Source organism: Pristiophorus japonicus, unplaced genomic scaffold, assembly GCF_044704955.1.
Source record: "Pristiophorus japonicus isolate sPriJap1 unplaced genomic scaffold, sPriJap1.hap1 HAP1_SCAFFOLD_584, whole genome shotgun sequence".
NCBI classification, from domain to species: Eukaryota; Metazoa; Chordata; class Chondrichthyes; family Pristiophoridae; genus Pristiophorus; species Pristiophorus japonicus.
The window spans coordinates 169,915-188,213 of NW_027254493.1; the positions used below are offsets into that span (position 1 = coordinate 169,915).

The 18,299-nt window shown below is 47.9% G+C and overlaps 2 pseudogenes; both read right to left on the reverse strand.

Annotated features, from left to right (window-relative positions):
• Positions 1–17,856: 17,856 nt before the first annotated feature.
• On the reverse strand, positions 17,857–18,091 carry LOC139255066 (U2 spliceosomal RNA; annotated as a pseudogene).
• A 37-nt stretch (positions 18,092–18,128) lies between these two features.
• LOC139255063 (guanylate-binding protein 1-like) overlaps positions 18,129–18,299 on the reverse strand; it is a 128,349-nt pseudogene continuing 128,178 nt past the window's right edge.

Here is an 18,299-nt window from a genome sequence, read left to right on the forward strand (position 1 = left end):
AAATCCCCTAGCTATGAAGGCCAATATACCATTTGTCTTCTTCACCGCCTGCTGTACCTGCCTGCCAACTTTCATGACTGATGAACCATGACATCCAGGTCCCATTGCACCTCCCCTTTTCCTAATCTGCCGCCATTCAGATAATATTCTGCCTTCGTGTTTTTGCCCCCAAAGAGGATAGCCTCACATTTATCCACATTATACTGCATCTGCCATGCATTTGCCCACTCACCTAACCTGTCCAAGTCACTCTGCAGCCTTTTAGCGTCCTCCTCACAGCTCACACCACCACCCAGTTTAGTGTCATCTGCAAACTTGGAGATATTACACTCAATTCCTTCATCTAAATCATTGATGTATATTGTAAATAGCTGGGGTCCCAGCACTGAGCCCTGCGGCATTTCATTAGTCACTGCCTGCCATTCTGAAAAGGACCCGTTTATCCCGACTCTCTGCTTCCTGTCTGCCAACCAGTTCACTATCCACATCAGTACATTACCTCCAATACCATGTACTTCGATTTTGCACACTAATCTCTTGTGTGGTCCTTGTCAAAGGCCTTTTGAAAGTCCAAATACTTGACTATCTCCAACAAATGAGAGTCAAACCACCATCCCTTGACATTCAATGGCATTACCATCACCAAATCCCCCACCATCAACATCACGGGGGTCGCCATTGAAACTTAACTGGACCAGCCACTGGCAACAAGTGCAGGTCAGGGGCTGAATATACTGTGGTGAGTGTCTCACCTCCTGGCTCCCCAAAGCCTTTCCAACATCTACAAGGCACAAGTCAAGAGTGTAATCGAATATGCTCCACTTGCCTGGATGAGTGCAGCTCCAACAACGCTCAAGAAGCTCGACACCATCCAGGACAAAGCAGCCCGCTTGATTGGCTCCTCATCCACCACCTTCAACAGTCACTCCCTTCACCACCAGCACACTGTGGCTGCATTGTATACCATCTATAAGACACTGCAGTAACTCGCCAAGTTTTCTTTGGCAGCACATCCCAAACTCGTAACCTCCTAGAGGGTCAAGTGCAGCAGGTGCATGGGAACAGCATCACCTGCAAGTTCCTCATCAAGTCACACACCATCCTGACTTGGAAATATATCGGCCGTTCCTTCATCGTCACTGGATCCTGGAACTCCCTCCGTAACAGCACTGTGGGAGTACCTTCACCACATGGACTGCAGCGGTTCAAGGCAGCGGCTCACCACCACCTTCTCAAGGGGCAATTCGCGATGGGCAATAAATGCTGGCCTTGTCAGCGACGCCCACATCCCATGAACTAATATTAAAAAAATAGTTTAGAAACTAAAATATGTATTTCCCAGGAAGACAAGTAACGAGAAAATAATTTTTCAAAGTTCCTACTTCCTCATGCATCAGATTCAATTCATCGGAGTCAATTCATCATTTTGTTACAGATGATTATGGGCTGGAATTTACGGTGGGTAATAACGACGAACAAACAGCATTTGCTGTTATTACCCCCCTGAATCTGACCGCAATTTCAGGAGGAGAGACTGGATCAACTGGGCCTTTATACATTGGAGTTTAGAAGGATGAGAGGGGATCTCATAGAAACATACAAGATTCTGACGGGACGGGACAGGTTAGATGCGGGTAGAATGTTCCCGATGATGGGAAAGTCCAGAACCAGGGGACACAGTCTTAGGATAAGGGGTAGGCCATTTAAGACTGAGATGAGGAGAAACTTCTTCACTCAGAGAGTTGTTAACCTGTGGAATTCCCTGGCGCAGAGAGTTGTTGATGCCAGTTCATTGGATATATTCAAGAGGGAGTTAGATATAGCCCTTATGGCTAAAGGGATCAAGGGGTATGTAGAGAAAGCAGGAAAGGGGTACTGAGGGAACGATCAGCTATGATCTTATTGAATGGTGGTGCAGGCTCGAAGGGCCAAATGGCCTACTCCTGCACCTATTTTCTATGTTTTTATGTTTCTATGATGCAGCCCATGCGCATCTAAACGGGGAAATCCTGAAGTTGCGATTAGTCATTCTCTGCTCCGACACGGGCTGCGATGTGTTCCCCCGCTCCCAGCCCCCCTCCCCCCGCCCCCAGCCCCCCTCCCCCCCCAGCCCACCCTCCCCCCCCCGCCCCCAGCCCACCCTCCCCCCCCCCCCAGCCCCCATCCTCCTAGCCCTCCACCATCCCTCCACCTGGCAATCAGCGTAATCAGGGAAACTGATTAAAACTTGGGTTTTTCTGCGGTGATATCGCTGTTAAATACCCCATTAAAAGTTAGACCTTGTTGGATTAGGTGTAACTGGGGTTTCAAAGGCCTATTGACTGCTAAACAAATATTATGGCCCTGAAAGACTAATTTTAATTTTGTGGAGTGTCAAATTTCTCCATTATGATAAATAATTACAAATTTTAAGAAAGTTAAATAAAACACTTATATTTTTGAAAAGTTTGTTTCTATTTATTTCAGGGTTAGTTTTTCCCCATGCGAGAGCATGTGACTCCAGACCCACAGCCAATGTGGTTGAATCTAAACTGCCCCCTGAAATGGCCAAACTAGCCTCTTACTAGTTCCAAACCGTTACTCCTTCACCACATGGGGACTGTGGCAGTTCAAGAAGGCAGCTCACCTCCACCTTCTTGAGGGCAATTGGGGACAGGCAATAAATGCCGGCCTTGCCAGTGACACCCACATTCCAAGAATGAATCATTAAAAAATACTGTTGACTTTGACGGAATCATCATCATAGGCAGTCCCTCAAAACGAGGATGATTTGCTTCCACACCAAAAAGGGATGAGTTCACAGGTATTAGAATGAAGGACCTAATATTCCAGATCCTGAGCTACATGTTGAAGGGTGGAAGATGCCTGTGCGTGGATTTTTTTAATGTAGGGTGACCGTTGCACACCAGCCACCACACGGGCTTGACAGAGCTAGGTCTGGCAATAAGCAAAATAAACAATTATTTTGCCTCGGTCTTCACAGTGGAAGACACAAAAACCATGCCAAAAATTGCTGGTCACAGGAATGTGGGAAGGGAGGACCTTGAGACTATCACTATCACTAGGGGGGTAGTGCTGGACAGGCTAATGGGACTCAAGGTAGACAAGTCCCCTGGTCCTGATGAAATGCATCCCAGGGTATTAAAAGAGATGGCGGAAGTTATAGCAGATGCATTCGTTATAATCTACCAAAATTCTCTGGACTCTGGGGAGGTACCAGTGGATTGGAAAGCAGCTAATGTAACGCCTCTGTTTAAAAAAGGGGCAGACAAAAGGCAGGTAACTATAGGCCGGTTAGTTTAACATCTGTAGTGGGGAAAATGCTTGAAGCTATCATTAAGGAAGAAATAGCGGGACATCTAGATAGGAATAGTGCAATCAAGCAGACGCAACATGGATTCATGAAGGGGAAATCATGTTTAACTAATTTACTGGAATTCTTTGAGGATATAATGAGCATGGTGGATAGAGGTGTACCGATGGATGTGGTGTATTTAGATTTCCAAAAGGCATTCGACAAGGTGCTACACAAAAGGTTACTGCAGAAGATAAAGATACGCGGAGTCAGCGGAAATGTATTAGCATGGAGAGAGAATTGGCTGGCTAACAGAAAGCAGAGAGTTGGGATAAATGGGTCCTTTTCGGGTTGGAAATCGGTGGTTAATGGTGTGCCACAGGGATCGGTGCTGGGACCACAACTGTTTACAATATACATAGATGACCTGGAGGAGGGGACAGAGTGTAGTGCAACAAAATTTGCAGATGACACAAAGATTAGTGGGAAAGTGGATTGTGTAGAGGACACAGAGAGGCTACAAAGAGATTTAGATAGGTTAAGCGAATGGGCTAAGGTTTGGCAGATGGAATACAATGTCGGAAAATGTGAGGTCATCCACCTTGGGGGAAAAAAACAGTGAAAGGGAATATTATTTGAATGGGCATGAATCCCAAAAAGTTAGTTTGCAGGTGCAGCAGGTAATCAGGAAGGCGAATGGAATGTTGGCCTTCATTGCGAGAGGGATGGAGTACAAAAGCAGGGAGGTCCAGCTGCAACTGTATAGGGTATTGGTGAGGCCGTACCTGGAGTACTGCGTGCAGTTTTGGTCACCTTACTTAAGGAAGGATATACTAGCTTTGGAGGGGGTACAGAGACGATTCACTCAGCTGATTCCGGAGATGAGGGGGTTACCTTATGATGATAGATTGAGTAGACTGGGTCTTTACTCGTTGGAGTTCAGAAGGATGAGGGGTGATTTTATAGAAACATTTAAAATAATGAAAGGGATAGACAAGATAGAGGCAGAGAGGTTGTTTCCACTGGTCGGGGAGACTAGAACTAGGGGGCACAGCCTCAAAATACGGGGGAGCCAATTTAAAACTGAGTTGAGAAGGAATTTCTTCTCCCAGAGGGTTGTGAATCTGTGGAATTCTCTGTCCAAGGAAGCAGTTGAGGCTAGCTCATTGAATGTATTCAAATCACAGATAGATACATTTTTAACCAATAAGGGAATTAAGGGGTATGGGGAGCGGGTGGGTAAGTGGAGCTGAGTCCACGGCCAGATCAGCCATGATCTTTTTGAATGGCAAAGCAGGCTTGAGGGGCTAGATGGCCTACTCCTGTTCCTAATTCTTATGTTCTTATGTTCTTATGTCTTGGTCCAGTGGCAAGGATTACCCAAGACAATTGGAGACCAGCTCCCCCTGCTGCTGCCTCCTCTGGGCCCCAAACACTCGCCTCTCCTGGGCCGCGATCAAACCCCTCTACGAACTTTTGCCACTCCTTCGCCCCGATTTTGCCACTCCTGCTGTAGCTGCCCGCACTGCAGCCAGCCGTCGCCCTCCTGCAGCAGCACGCGCTGCTCCCTGCAGTGGTATGCCGCTGCACGCTGCTCCCTCCAATGGCCCCGGCCTGCTGATGGTCTTGCGGGCTGGGGCCAGGCCACCGCCCATTGCTCCTTCTAATGGCTCCAGCCTGCTGTGTTGTGATAATGACCAGATAATCTGTCAGTGACAGATAAACAATTATTCATTCACATAAACAGCGGTTTTCAAATGAACCTCATCACACGAAAGGAGAAATGCGTAAAACCGAGATTCTACACAAAGCACCATTGTATGAAATGATAACTATTTCGATTATGTTGTATGAATTTTAGATGAATCAATGCATTATGTTTTTTTCTTCCCCTCATTTTCATGCAAACAGATGATCAGCAGGACAAGAACAGCTGCCATCCCAGGTGCATTAAATGCAGTTGCTTACACTGCCTTGGATTGTTCCATTGATTTACTGTTTGCGATGGATGGTTGCATTAATTCCTAAACGGTAAACATGAACTAGATGGAGCAGGAAAGAAAATCAGACATGGAGGACCACAAGACCCTTACAGAACCATCGCATTTTATTCTTAACCAATTTGATTGGGATGAAAATCAGGAGGCTGTGTTACAGACATACGATACTCCCCCCGTCCCAACCCCCAGACAGATTTTGCTCTTTGCCGCCATACGGGCCAATGCTCAAATGTAAAGGATGAAAATACATCCCCGTTTAAGAAAAAAGTTTCATACAGATGCATCTTGTAGGGTCGAATTACCCCTTTTTATATCCCCGTTTGCCCCTCCGGTGGGCGTGGGGTGCTGGAGCTAACAGATGAGCAGTGTCTCCGGGAAAACTGCCCTGGAGTCTTGAGGGGCGCAGTCCTGGCAGCGTGCGCCCCGCGGTTAGCACCCCTGGTCGGTGCGCAACTGATGATGATGTCATCGCCATGCACGCTGACCCGTCACCGCCCTGCACCGTACCCCTTTGTGCCCCACGGGGGTCACGAGGCCGGTGCGGGCGGAGGTCAAGGGGAGGCCTTGAGCGATCCGGGCTGCCATTTATATTTGTCGCCTGACTCTTGTGTCGGCCCAACAATGGCGGCCCTTGCATCGATCAGACCGCCATTGTGCAGGCCGGCACTGCGTTTTGGGTACCGGGCTGCTGGCCTGATCGATCGCGTCCCTGATGGCCCAGTGACGGCCTGCAGAGTGTGCAGCGGGCGGCCCTCCCCTTTAATTCCACGTCGGGCGCAGGAAACCCTGGCTGCGGGAGGTTACCGCCTTCAATCGGGGCAAGGGGCAATTTCGCGGCTAAAGACTATTCTACCACTTGTTAAATCTGTATTGAATATGTATTTTGTGAAATCACCTTTGCATTAACCAAATATGTACCTGATGATTATTAACAGGATGTAAGCATTTGTTGTAACCTCACACATGTACTGTGACTTGTATTTTTGATATGTAACTTCTACAGTTCTTTAAATAATCATTTTTAGTATTAATCAAATAAGTCCTTACTACTAGGGGGAATCAAGGGGTATGGCGAGAAACAGGAATGGGATACTGAAGTTGCATGTTCAGCCATGAACTCATTGAATGGTGGTGTAGGCTCGAAGGGCCGAATGGCCTACTCCTGCACCGATTTTCTATGTTTCTCTGTAAGTATGCAGTAATCTTTAAACCGAGTATCTGTCAAGCCTTAATAAACTGTGAACAAAAGAAGCAATCTGCCTTGATTCAATGAACACAGCGTGACATTGCGAACATCAGCAGCAGCTATAAAAAACTAACTGGTCCTGGCACTGGATAAGGGGAGAAATTTAGTCGCACCTCGTTAAAATTGTGAAAAGTTAGCGTCAGACGCAAACAAATTCTAACGTCTTCCAGATTGGGCTTTGGGGCCCAGGCAGGAAGGGAGGGCAGTAGATCAAGCGCGAATGACAGCGCTCTACCCAATTTCAGGTGACTTGCGATCAGGTAAGTGCGTATTTTTCTTGCAGTTCGGCAGCATTCGCCCACAGGGAGCCTCCGAACGCAAATTCAGGCCCATGATCTTTCTCCTGCGCCTCAGCTGTTGGATCGCCTGGGAAAATACAGGAAAATCGGACGCGACTGAGCACAGCTCAGTTCAGGACCCCGCCCTCCTTGGACCAAAAATCGGCCTGGCTCCCTTAGTGTTTGTCCTCTTCTCCAGCAATTGTCCTGTCACGGTAACACGGCCCCAGGCACAAGCTTGAATTGTTCCACCAAGTATTATATGGTATTTCCTTACAAGATTTCGGGATAAAGAATGCTCCTCAGTCCATGTTATCTCCGCCCAGAACATCAGCTCCACCTATCATACGCTGGGTTGTCAGCTTGCCTCAGTTGGTCTGAGTCAGAACGTTTTGGATCAAGTGTACTCCAGCTTATATCCGAAGCTGGCATTTCAGTGCAGTACTGAGGGAGGACTACACTGATAGACACGCCGTTCTGCATACCATGGATCATTAAACTGAGGCCCAGTCCCTGTGTGAAGGGACTATTAGAAGGGGACTCTCCCAGTATCTCGGCCAACATGGCTCACTCAACTAACACTATGGAAAGCACATCAGTTGTCAACGCATCTCCGTACTGCTTGTGGGATCTTCCAATGCGCTCGTGGCCATTTGTGTGTCACATGGCAGTCATTGCAACAGATTCATTCATGGCGTATGGTTCATTTCTCCAGGTTGCTGAAAAATGTGACGAGGATGCTGTCTAAGTCGAAGCTCTGATATAAGGTCCCGCAGTGGGTCCATGTGAACGATTGCATTTGTTCTGCAATTCAGTCTAGTCTCGGGTTAGGCAAGCCAAGGCACCATAAACATTTGCTCATTTGTGGGATCGAGCCTTGTTCAAAAGGGCTGCAGTGTTTGTCAACAAGTACAATGACTACACCTCGAAAGTTAGCCAATGACTGTGAAATACTTTGGGACATCCTGGGGATGTGAAAGGCGCTATATAAATGCAAGTTCCTTCTGCTATAATACTTAGTACATAAGCTCTGAGTGGGAAAAAAGTGTCCATCATGAACAAGCCCACGATATCTTTTACTTTATTAGTGAAACACAGTTTGGGGACAATAATCCCTAATGCTCTTTGTGGTACATCTCTAGCTACATTCGTTATAGAATCAATAAATTATAGAACGGTTACAGCACAGAAGGAGATCATTCGGCCAGTGCCGGCTCTCTGCAAGATCACTTCAACCAGTCCCACTCCCCCACCCTTTCCCCGGAGCCCTGCAAATGTTTTTCCTTCAGGTACTGATCCAATTCCCTTATGAAAGCCATGATTGAGTCTGCCTTCACCGCCCTCTCAGGCAGCGCATTCCCGATCCTAACCACTCGCTGCGTAAAAAAGTTTTTCCTCATGTCGCCTTTAGTTCTTTCGCTCATCCACCTTAAATCTGTGTCCTCTGATTCTCGACCCTTCGCCAACGGGAACAGTTTCTCTCTATCCACTCTGTCTAGACCCCTCGTGATTCTGAACACCTCGATCAAATCTCCTCTCAACCTTCTCTGCTCCAAGGAGAACAACCCCAGCTTCTCCAGTTTATCAATGTAACTGAAGTCCCACATCCCCGGGACCACTCTGGTCAATTTCCTCTGCACCCTCTCTAAGGCCTTCACATCCTTCCTAAAGTGCGGGGCCCAGAATTGGACACAATGCTCCAGTTGGGGCTGAACCAGTGTTTTGTAAAGGTTCATCATAACTTCCTTGCTTTTGTACTCTATGCCTCTATTTATGAAGCCCAGGATTCCGTATACCTTTTTAACCGCTTTCTCAACCTGCCCTGCCACCTTCAATGACTTGTGCACATATAGCCCCCAGTCTCCCTGTCCATGCACCCACTTTAGTTTCTATTGCCTTTCCTCGTTCTTTCTACCAAAATGTATCACTTTGCACTTTTCTGCATTAAATTTCATATGTCTCTGCCCTTTCCACCAGCCTATCTATGTCTTCCTGAAGTCTGTCACTGTCCTCCTCTCTCTTCACTATACTTCTGAGTTTTGTGTCATCTGCAACATTTTGAAATTGTATCCTGTACACAAGTCATTAATATATATCAAGAAAAGCATCAACCCCCAATTTCAGCACCAACGGTGAAACTCACATTTGGAAAAAACTCTTGAACAGATTTCGTGCTAATTTTGCACCAACAGGCAAGAATTTGTAATAGCCAGGCACGATCAAGGTAGCAGTATCTAGAGCAATGTCCACGAATGAAGGGGAGCCTGTTTCTTCGAGCTGCTTCCTCAGAGAGTCGATCTCCTCCTGCATTTCTTGGGCACGCTCGTGGAATTCTTCTTTTAAGAGGTTGTTCTGCTCCAGTAACCGATGCCCCAGGACATTCTCATGCTCCGACCCGCTCCAGTTCCGCCTTCTGCCGGAGTTGCCGCTGGTTCTCCTCCTTTGTCCAGCTGCCGGACAACACGGTTCTCCTCTTCCAACGTTCTGCTTTCCTGCTCTGCTGCTTTGGCCCTCTCCCGTGTGGCTTGGGAACCAAAAACAACAAGAGAGAATAAGTTAGAAACGTCGGTGCTGTAGTCCCACAAAGTCAGCGAACATTTCAATCCAACTGCTGAACCCCGAACGGGCTGGATTTTTGGCTTTGCTCATTTCGGGGCAGTAATTGCGGTAATCGGGGCGGTAAAGTTTGCGCCCGGGAGCAATTTGCACCTCAGTCAGCAAAATTGGGCACCTGGGCCCTGAGTGAGGGGCAGAGAGATAAGGGAGACGTTGCACACCTCTCTTAGGGCACTAGGCCGGCCGAGCATGGGAAAATCCTGAGCTAAGCAGCCGGCTGAGCATGGGAAAATCCTGAGCTAAATCGCCGGCCTCAGAGCGCTCTGAGATCTCTGGGGGAGGAAAAGAAACCCACCAAAAAGATTCCCAATCAATAACTCACGCCACCACAGCATAAATCGCAATAAACAACGATCACACTTACCCGAGGTGGACATTACTCACCTCACTACAGCTGCTACAGCTCAGACCGCCAGGTTTCACAGGCGGTCCGAGCACGGTGTTCTACGCAGTGCTACCGATCAAGCGGAAGCCAAAAATCGAGCCAGTGTCACTACCAGGGGCGTTGCACACCGGCTCGCCTCTTCCGGGCGGTAATGCTCCCCGCCCCACCGAAACCGCCACTGAAAGTCCCGGCGAGGCGCTGGAAGCTGGCTGCCCACCCGGAGGAGCTCATCGCCGCCATTGCCGCCCCACCGGGGCAAAAACAGAGGCAGCAACTAGCCGAAAATCCAGCCCCAAATATAATAACAGTCCAATCACTAAATGACCACAAGGCCCGAGAGCAGTGGTCAGCACGTAAGGCCCTGGTCGCCCTACGAAAGAAGGAGAGGGTGGACACTGTCGGGTGGTTCCCCGAGCAGACTGTCGAACTCGTTTGGCAGAATGTCTCATCGCCAGAGCTTTCACACAAGCACCAAGACATAGCTTGGTTGGCGGTGAGGAGGGCCCTACCCGTCAGATCCTTCATGCACAGCCGGGGTTTCAGAGACACGGCACTCCGCCCCCGAGTTGGCTGTGGTGCGGACGAGACTGTCATCCATCTCCTTCGGGATTGCCCCTTTGCAAGGCAGGTCTGGAAGGAGATGCAGTGGTTGCTGTCGAGGTTCATCCCAAGCAGCTCCGTAACACAGGACTCTGTGCTCTACGGGCTGTTCCCAGAGACACACCGAGACAGACATCACCTGCTGCTGGAGGGCCATCAACTCGGTGAAAGACGCACTTTGGTCTTGCCGAAACTTGCTGGTCTTCCAGAGCAAGGAGATGTCCACGTCTGCGTGTTGCAGATTGGCGCAATCCAAGGTCCAGGACTACGTGCTGAGGGACACACTGAAAATTGGTGCAAAGGCATGATGGGGAAGGGCCACAGTTTAAGGCCCTTCCGTCACGGTAAACCCAGAGGGTGAAATCAGGCTGTACTTGGTGCTCTATGTATACAAGCAGATTAACATGTACTGAAAAACACCTGTGTTGTGCCGTGTATAATGAAAGTCTCTGCACTGTTTAGTAACTTGTAAAGAAATGTAAATGTATCCCCATCTGTTCCGTGTACTGCTTTCATCTGCATAGTGCTACATGTAACGTGATTTGTGATCGGTATTGAAATGTATCCTGGAATGGAATGTAAACCTGTTCTCATCTGCTCCATGTAAAACCCTTATTTGCACCATACTACATGTAACATGATTTATGGATTGTACTAAACTGTACCTTGAAATGAAATGCACGCAAGTGCATTGTATGGGACTGCTGTCAGCATCCAAACGAATTGTATGGAATTGCTGATTGCAAGGTACTGAGTTATTTTCCAGTGTATTGTGAAAATTTTATATGAATAAAGTATATTTTTGAAAAAAAAAGTCCAATTATTAAATAAAATACAGAAAATAATCAAAAAAAGGTCATAAAATTCTGGCCTTTATATTTAAAACAGAAATTTGTTTTTATAAGAACATAAGAGCATAAGAAATCGGAGCAGGAGTAGGTCATACGGCCCCTTGAGCCTGCTCTGCCATTTAATAAGATCATGGCTGATCTGATCAGCTCCACCTCCCCGCCCGCTCCCCATAACCCCTTATCCCCTTATCTATTTCTGTCTATTTCTGTCTTAAATTTATTCAATGTCCCAGCTTCCACAGCTCTCTGAGGCAGCGAATTCCACAGATCCACAACCCTCAGAGAAGAAATTCCTCCTCATCTCAGTTTTAAATGGGTGGCCCCTTATTCTAAGATCATGCCCCCTAGTTCTAGTCTCCCCTATCAGTGGAAACATCTTCTCTGCATCCACCTTGTCAAGCCCCCTCATAATCTTATACGTTTCGATAAGGTCAACTCTCATTCTTCAGAATTCCAAACAGTAGAGGCTCGGGTGGAGCATAAACACCTCCAATTATATAAATTCCAATTATATAGTGCCTTTAATGTAGTAAAATGTCCCAAGGCGCTTCACAGGAGTAATATAAGACAAAAAATTGACACCGACCCACATAAGAAATTAGGGCAGGTGACCAAAAGCTTGGTCAAATAGGTCAGTTTTAAGGAGCATCTTGAAGGAGGAAAGAGAGGTAGAGAGGCGGAGAGGTTTAGGGAGGGAGTTCCAGAGCTTGGAGCCCAGGCAGCTGAAAGCACGGCCACCGAAGGTTGAGTAATTAAAATCAGGGATGCTCAAGAAAGCAGAATTAGAGGAGTGCGGATATCTCGGGGGGTTATGGGGCTGACAGAGATTACAGAGATAGGGAAGGGCGAGGTCAGGGAGGGATTTGTAAACAGGATGAGAATTTTGAAATGGAGGCGTTGCTTATCCGGGAGCCAATGTAGGTCAGTGAGCACAGAGGGTGATGGGTAAGTGGGACTTGGTGCGAGTTAGGTCAAGGGCTGCTGAGTTTTGGATGACCTCAAGTTTGCATAGGGTAGAATGTGGAGGCCAGCCAGGAGTGCGTGGGAATAGTCAAGTCTAGAGGTAACAAAGGCATGGATGAGGGTTTCAGGTGCAGATGAGCTGAGGCAGGGCGGAGACAGGCAATGCTACGGAGGTGGAAATCGGCGGTTTTAGTTATGCCTGTGGATATGTGACCAGATGCTCATTTCAGGGTCAGCTATGACACTAAGGTTGCGAACAGTCTGGTTCAGCCTCAGACAGATGCTAGGGAGAGGGCTGGAGTCGGTGGCTGGGGAACGGAGTTTGTGGCGGGGAACCAGAGACAATGGCTTCGGCCTTCCCAATATTTAATGAGAGAAAATTTCTGCTCATCCAGGACTGGATGTTGGACAATCAGTCTGACAATTTGGAGACCGTGGAGGGGTTGAAAGACGTGGCAGTGAGGTAGAGCTGGGTGTCGTCAGCGTACACGTGGAAACTGACACCATGTTTTAGGATCATGTCGCCAAGGGGCAGCATATAGATGAGAAATAGGAGAGGGCCTTGGATAGATCCTTGGGGACACCGGGAGTGGGAAGAGAAGCCATTGCAGGTGAGGACTGGAGTACGAGAAAACTAGAATACAAGGGGGTAGAAGTTATGCTGCAGCGATACAGGACCCTGGTTAGACCACACCTGGAGCACTGTGAGCAGTTCTGGGCATCATACCATAGGAAGGATACATTGGCCACTGAGAGTGGGGAGAGAGGGGGTAGGATACATCGCTTTATGCAGTGGTTGCTGGAGTGATGATTTAAGAACATAAGAACATAAGAATTAGGAACAGGAGTAGGCCATCTAGCCCCTCGAGCCTGCTCCGCCATTCAATAAGATCATGGTTGATCTGGCCGTGGACTCAGCTCCACTTACCCACCCGCTCCCCATAACTCTTAATTCCCTTATTGGTTAAAAATCTATCGATCTGTGACTTGAATACATTCAATGAGCTAGCCTCAACTGCTTCCCTGGGCAGAGAATTCCACAGATTCACAACCCTCTGGGAGAAGAAATTCCTTCTCAACTCGGTTTTAAATTGGCTCCCCCGTATTTTGAGGCTGTGCCCCCTAGTTCTAGCCTCCCCCACCAGTGGAAACAACCTCTCTGCCTCTATCTTGTCTATCCCTTTCATTATTTTAAATGTTTCTACAAGATCACCCCTCATTCTTCTGAACTCCAACGAGTAAAGACCCAGTCTACTCAATCTATCATCAGGTAACCCCCTCATCTCCGGAATCAGCCTAGTGAATCGTCTCTGTACCCCCTCCAAAGCCAGTATATCCTTCCTTAAGTAAGGTGACCAAAACTGCGCGCAGTACTCCAGGTGCGGCCTTACCAATACCCTATACAGTTGCAGCAGGACCTCCCTGCTTTTGTACTCCATCCCTCTCGCAATGAAGGCCAACATTCCATTCGCCTTCCTGATTACCTGCTGCACTTGCAAACTAACTTTTTGGGATTCATGCACAAGGACTCAAAAGAGTTTCATGCACAAGGACCTCCAGGTCCCTCTGCACCGCAGCATTTTGTAATTTCTCCCCATTCAAATAATATTCCCTTTTACTGTTTTTTTTTCCAAGGTGGATGACCTCACATTTTCCGACATTGTATTCCATCTGCCAAAACTTAGCACATTCGCTTAACCTATCTAAATCTCTTTGCAGCCTCTCTGTGTCCTCTACACAACCCGCTTTCCCACTAATCTTTGTGACATCTTCAAATTTTGTTACACTACACTCTGTCCCCTCTTCCAGGTCATCTATGTATATTGTAAACAGTTGTGGTCCCAGCACCGATCCCTGTGGCACACCACTAACCACCGATTTCCAACCCGAAAAGGACCCATTTATCCCGACTCTCTGCTTTCTGTTCGCCAGCCAATTCTCTATCCATGCTAATACATTTCCTCTGACTCCGCGTACCTTTATCTTCTGCAGTAACCTTTTGTGTGGCACCTTATCGAATGCCTTTTGGAAATCTAATACACCACATCCATCGGTACACCTCTATCCACCATGCTCGTTATATCCTCAAAGAATTCTAGTAAATTAGTTAAACATGATTTCCCCTGCATGAATTTGACACAAGGAATGGTTGAGGCAGAGATCAGTGCATCTTTTCAGGGCAAATTGGATAAGGAAGCTGAAAAGGATACAAGGATACGGTGAGAGAGCGGAATTATTTTTGGATCGCTCAAACCACGAGTTGGTTCAAATGTGACTCTGTGCTGTAAATCTCTCTGGTTCTAGGATCTTGGGCAGGATGCAAAAATTTGGGCACTGAGCCTAGTGCACCTTGTTCTCTGTCAGACTCAATAATTCATTAAGCAGAGCTTATGGTACCTTTGTGGTTATGTTACTGGCATAGGCCTGGACTAATGATCCCGAGATATGAGTTAAAATCCTACCAGCTGGGGATTTTAAATTCATATTAGTTAAATAAATCTGGACTAAAAACCGAGTATGACCAATGATTGTTGTAAAAACCTATCTGGTTCACTGATGTCCTTAAGGGAAGGAAATCTGTCGCCTTACCCGGTCTGGTCTCTGAGACTCCAGACCCACAGCAATGTGGTTAACTCTTTACTGCTCTCTGAAACACAGTTGTACCAAACCATTACAAAATATCATGGGCTGCAGGGATTCAAGACCATCTTCTCTAAGGGCAGTGAATCCACGTCCCATGAACAAATCAAAGAAAAAGTTCACTGTTTGAACAAAATTCACACTTGTTAAGAATATGCAGAAGACAAGCAGAATGATATGGTGGATGGGCACATTGATGATGAGCACTGAAAGACCCAGCTTCAGTGTAATAAGATGAAAGACTCTTCCCTGTATTGGAAATAGCACCCAGTCTCAGCCCAGTAGGTGCATGTCCATCGTGGAAACCCACCTGGTGTCAGCTGTGGCTCAGTGGGGAGCACTTTTGTCTCTGAGTCAGAAGGTTGTGGGTTCAAATCCCATTCCAGGAACTTAAGCACATAAATCTAGGCTGACACTCCAGTGCAGTGCTGAGGGAGTGCTGCCCTGTTGGAGATGCCATCTTTCGGATGAGACGTTAAACCGAGGCCCCGTCTGCTCTTTCAAGTTGTGACCTTGGATTCCATAAGGTAATTTGTGGGTTGGTGAGTGGAAAATCCAAATGTTTCAATAATGTCCATCAGAAAATAATCCCTGGAGCACCTTCTCTAACCACATCCAGCCCTACACAAGTCAGGCTTCTGCGTGATTCTAGTTCACCCTACTTGGTTTGCTCTCTGAAATGGCAAGCCATTAAGCTGTAAGAAAAAGTGTATAAACATTGTGAGGCTATTTCGGTACTGCAATGGGTCACCATCACCTTCTCAGGGCAACTAGAGATGAGCAACACAATAGGAGGGAGAAATTGGCCTCGTTTGCGCCTGCGTGGGGCGATAAGAGGGCGCTCTGGCTCAGCGACAGGGCGCGGTGAGAGTACCAACACCCACCAACTTGCCTCGCAGGTTAGCGATGGTGGTAGCCCCTAACACCACGATCTCCTGCGCCCGGACGATCGGCTGGTACCACCGCAGATGCGACAACACCGGCCAGCGGCAGGAGGTGTTGTGAGCTCTGCCGGCAGCTTGGGGAGCGGTTTTGCAAGGGCATTGCCGCTGAGGTAAGTGAAAACTTTTTTTTGGAACCCACCGGCCATTTTCTTGTCGCATTTTCTTCCGGCGTGCTTGATCAGCCCTGCGCTCTGTTAGAGTGCGTGGGGCTGATGGTCGCGGCTGCCGACGGCTAGCAAGGGATTGCATTTATTGATGGCCCTTCCCTTTCAGGGAGGGAAGGAGCCTCCGATCCCGGCAGTGCTGCCCGGGACACTGTGCAGTGCTCTGACCATACCGCCCCTCCTGCCTGGTTCAGCGCTCCAAGGGAAGTGCTGGCGCTTGATTTAACGCTCCATGTCCCTCCCGGAGCATTAATCCGGAAGCTTGCCTCTGCCAGAATTGAGTAGGGCCCGCCGATACCTTTGCGTTCCCGCAAAATCTATCTCCCCAAACGGGGCGCTACGCAGTTTCTGGTCTTAAGTCTTTCCAGCATCGGCCACATCCCGATGATAAATAAATGAGTAATATGATGTCTGGCACAACACGGCATTAGGAGAGTGTTGCTCTGGGATTGTGAGTGGCAGACCACTGTTGGAGAGATAGCTATCTCTGGCTCCCGAGTCCTTTACTTTGTACCAGGCACCAAACAGCTAAATTGAGGTTACTGACATTAATCGCAAGGCGGGGGGCGGGGGGGTATAAAGAGATCTATGGGAAAAGAGTGAAGGAATGGGATGAATTGAATAACTCTTTCAATCCAACACAGGCACGATGGGCTGAATGGCCTCCTTCTGTGCTGTATGATTCTATAAATCTGCTGAATTTTGAACATAAGAACGTAAGAAATAGGAGCAGGAGCCGGCCTTTCGGCCTCTCGAGCCTGCTCCGCCATTCCATAAGATCATGGCTGATCTTCGACCTCAACTCCCGTTTCCTGCACTATCCCCGTATCCCTCGATTCCCTTAATATCCAAAAATCTATCGATCTCTGTCTAGATTATACTCAACCACTGAGCATCCACTGGAGTAGAGAATTCCAAAGGTTTACCACCCTCTGAGTGAAGAAATTCCTCCTCATCTCAGTCCTAAATGGCCGACTCCTTATTCTGAGACTGTGACCCCCTGGTTCTAGACTCCAAAGGCAGGGGAAACATCCTCCCTGCATCTACCCTGTCAAGCCCTGTAAGAATTTTGTCTGTTTCAATGAGATCACCTCTCATTCTTCTCGAGAATTTAGGCCTAACCTGCTAGGGCTGCTGAGCATGTAGTTGGGCCCAGGGAGGGTCGAACAACTAAAAATAAAAAGCATCAAAAACAAAACAAAAAAACCTGACGACCTTTAGGGGACCGCATCCAGGTAAGTACCTGTAAAGATAAAATTTAAATAAACTTCATTAACCTTTTTTACAGCATCTTGACACTTAGCGTTGAGGACAGAGCTGCCTGCACACAGCGGTCCAATGCCAACTCCCGCCGACTCCTGCCCGCACCAATCTGGCCTGGAGCGGGCGGGAGGTCACTTACTGATGTGTAATTTTTTTTTTTTTTTTTAATTCGTAGCCAATCGTTCCAATTCTTTGTCAAATCACAAACGCCAGAGGTCACCCTGCACCAGTCAAGGATCACTCTGCGCCAATGCTCTTAGCCAAAAGGCCTAGAGCCACTGCACCATTCCTGGAAGTACTGCAATACCAGGTTCGTGCCATGGAGGTGGATGGGTCAGGTCCCCCACACACCTCCATGGAGGTGGATGGGTCAAGCCACTCCACCCACCTCCTGTTTCCAAAAAAGCAAGCATATACCTTCCTGACCAGGGAGAAACCACCCAGAGGTCATGGTGGCTGGTCAGGTCAGTTATGCATGATCTTAGCCAATTTTTTTTTTTTTTTAATTCGTAGCCAATCGTTCCAATTCTTTGTCAAAACACAAACACCAGAGGTCACCTTGCACATGCCAAGGATCACTCTGCGCCAATGCTCTTAGCCAAAAGGCCTAGAGCCACTGCACCGTTCCTGGAAGTACTGCAATACCAGGTTCGTGCCATGGAGGTGGATGGGTCAGGTCCCCCACACACCTCCATGGAGGTGGATGGGTCAAACCTCCCCACCCACCTCCTGTTTCCAAAAATGCAAGCATATACCTTCCTGACCAGGGAGGAACCACCCTGGGGTCATGGTGGCTGGTCAGAAACAGTACTACACTTGATCTTAGCCAAAAGGCCGAGAAGCGATACCTCTATTAACACCCTGCCCCACACTCAGGGCCCAGCTGATGAATTTTGCTGACTGAGGTGCAAACTGTTCTTTATCTCTCGTCATCAAGGTTACGCCGGCCTGTAGAAGGGCCTCCAAGCGCTGCTCCTTTCTTTTGAGAAATGCATGCAGAACTTCCTCAGCCTGTAAAAAGAAAACAGAGTTTGTTTTGGGGAGATTGCTAGCA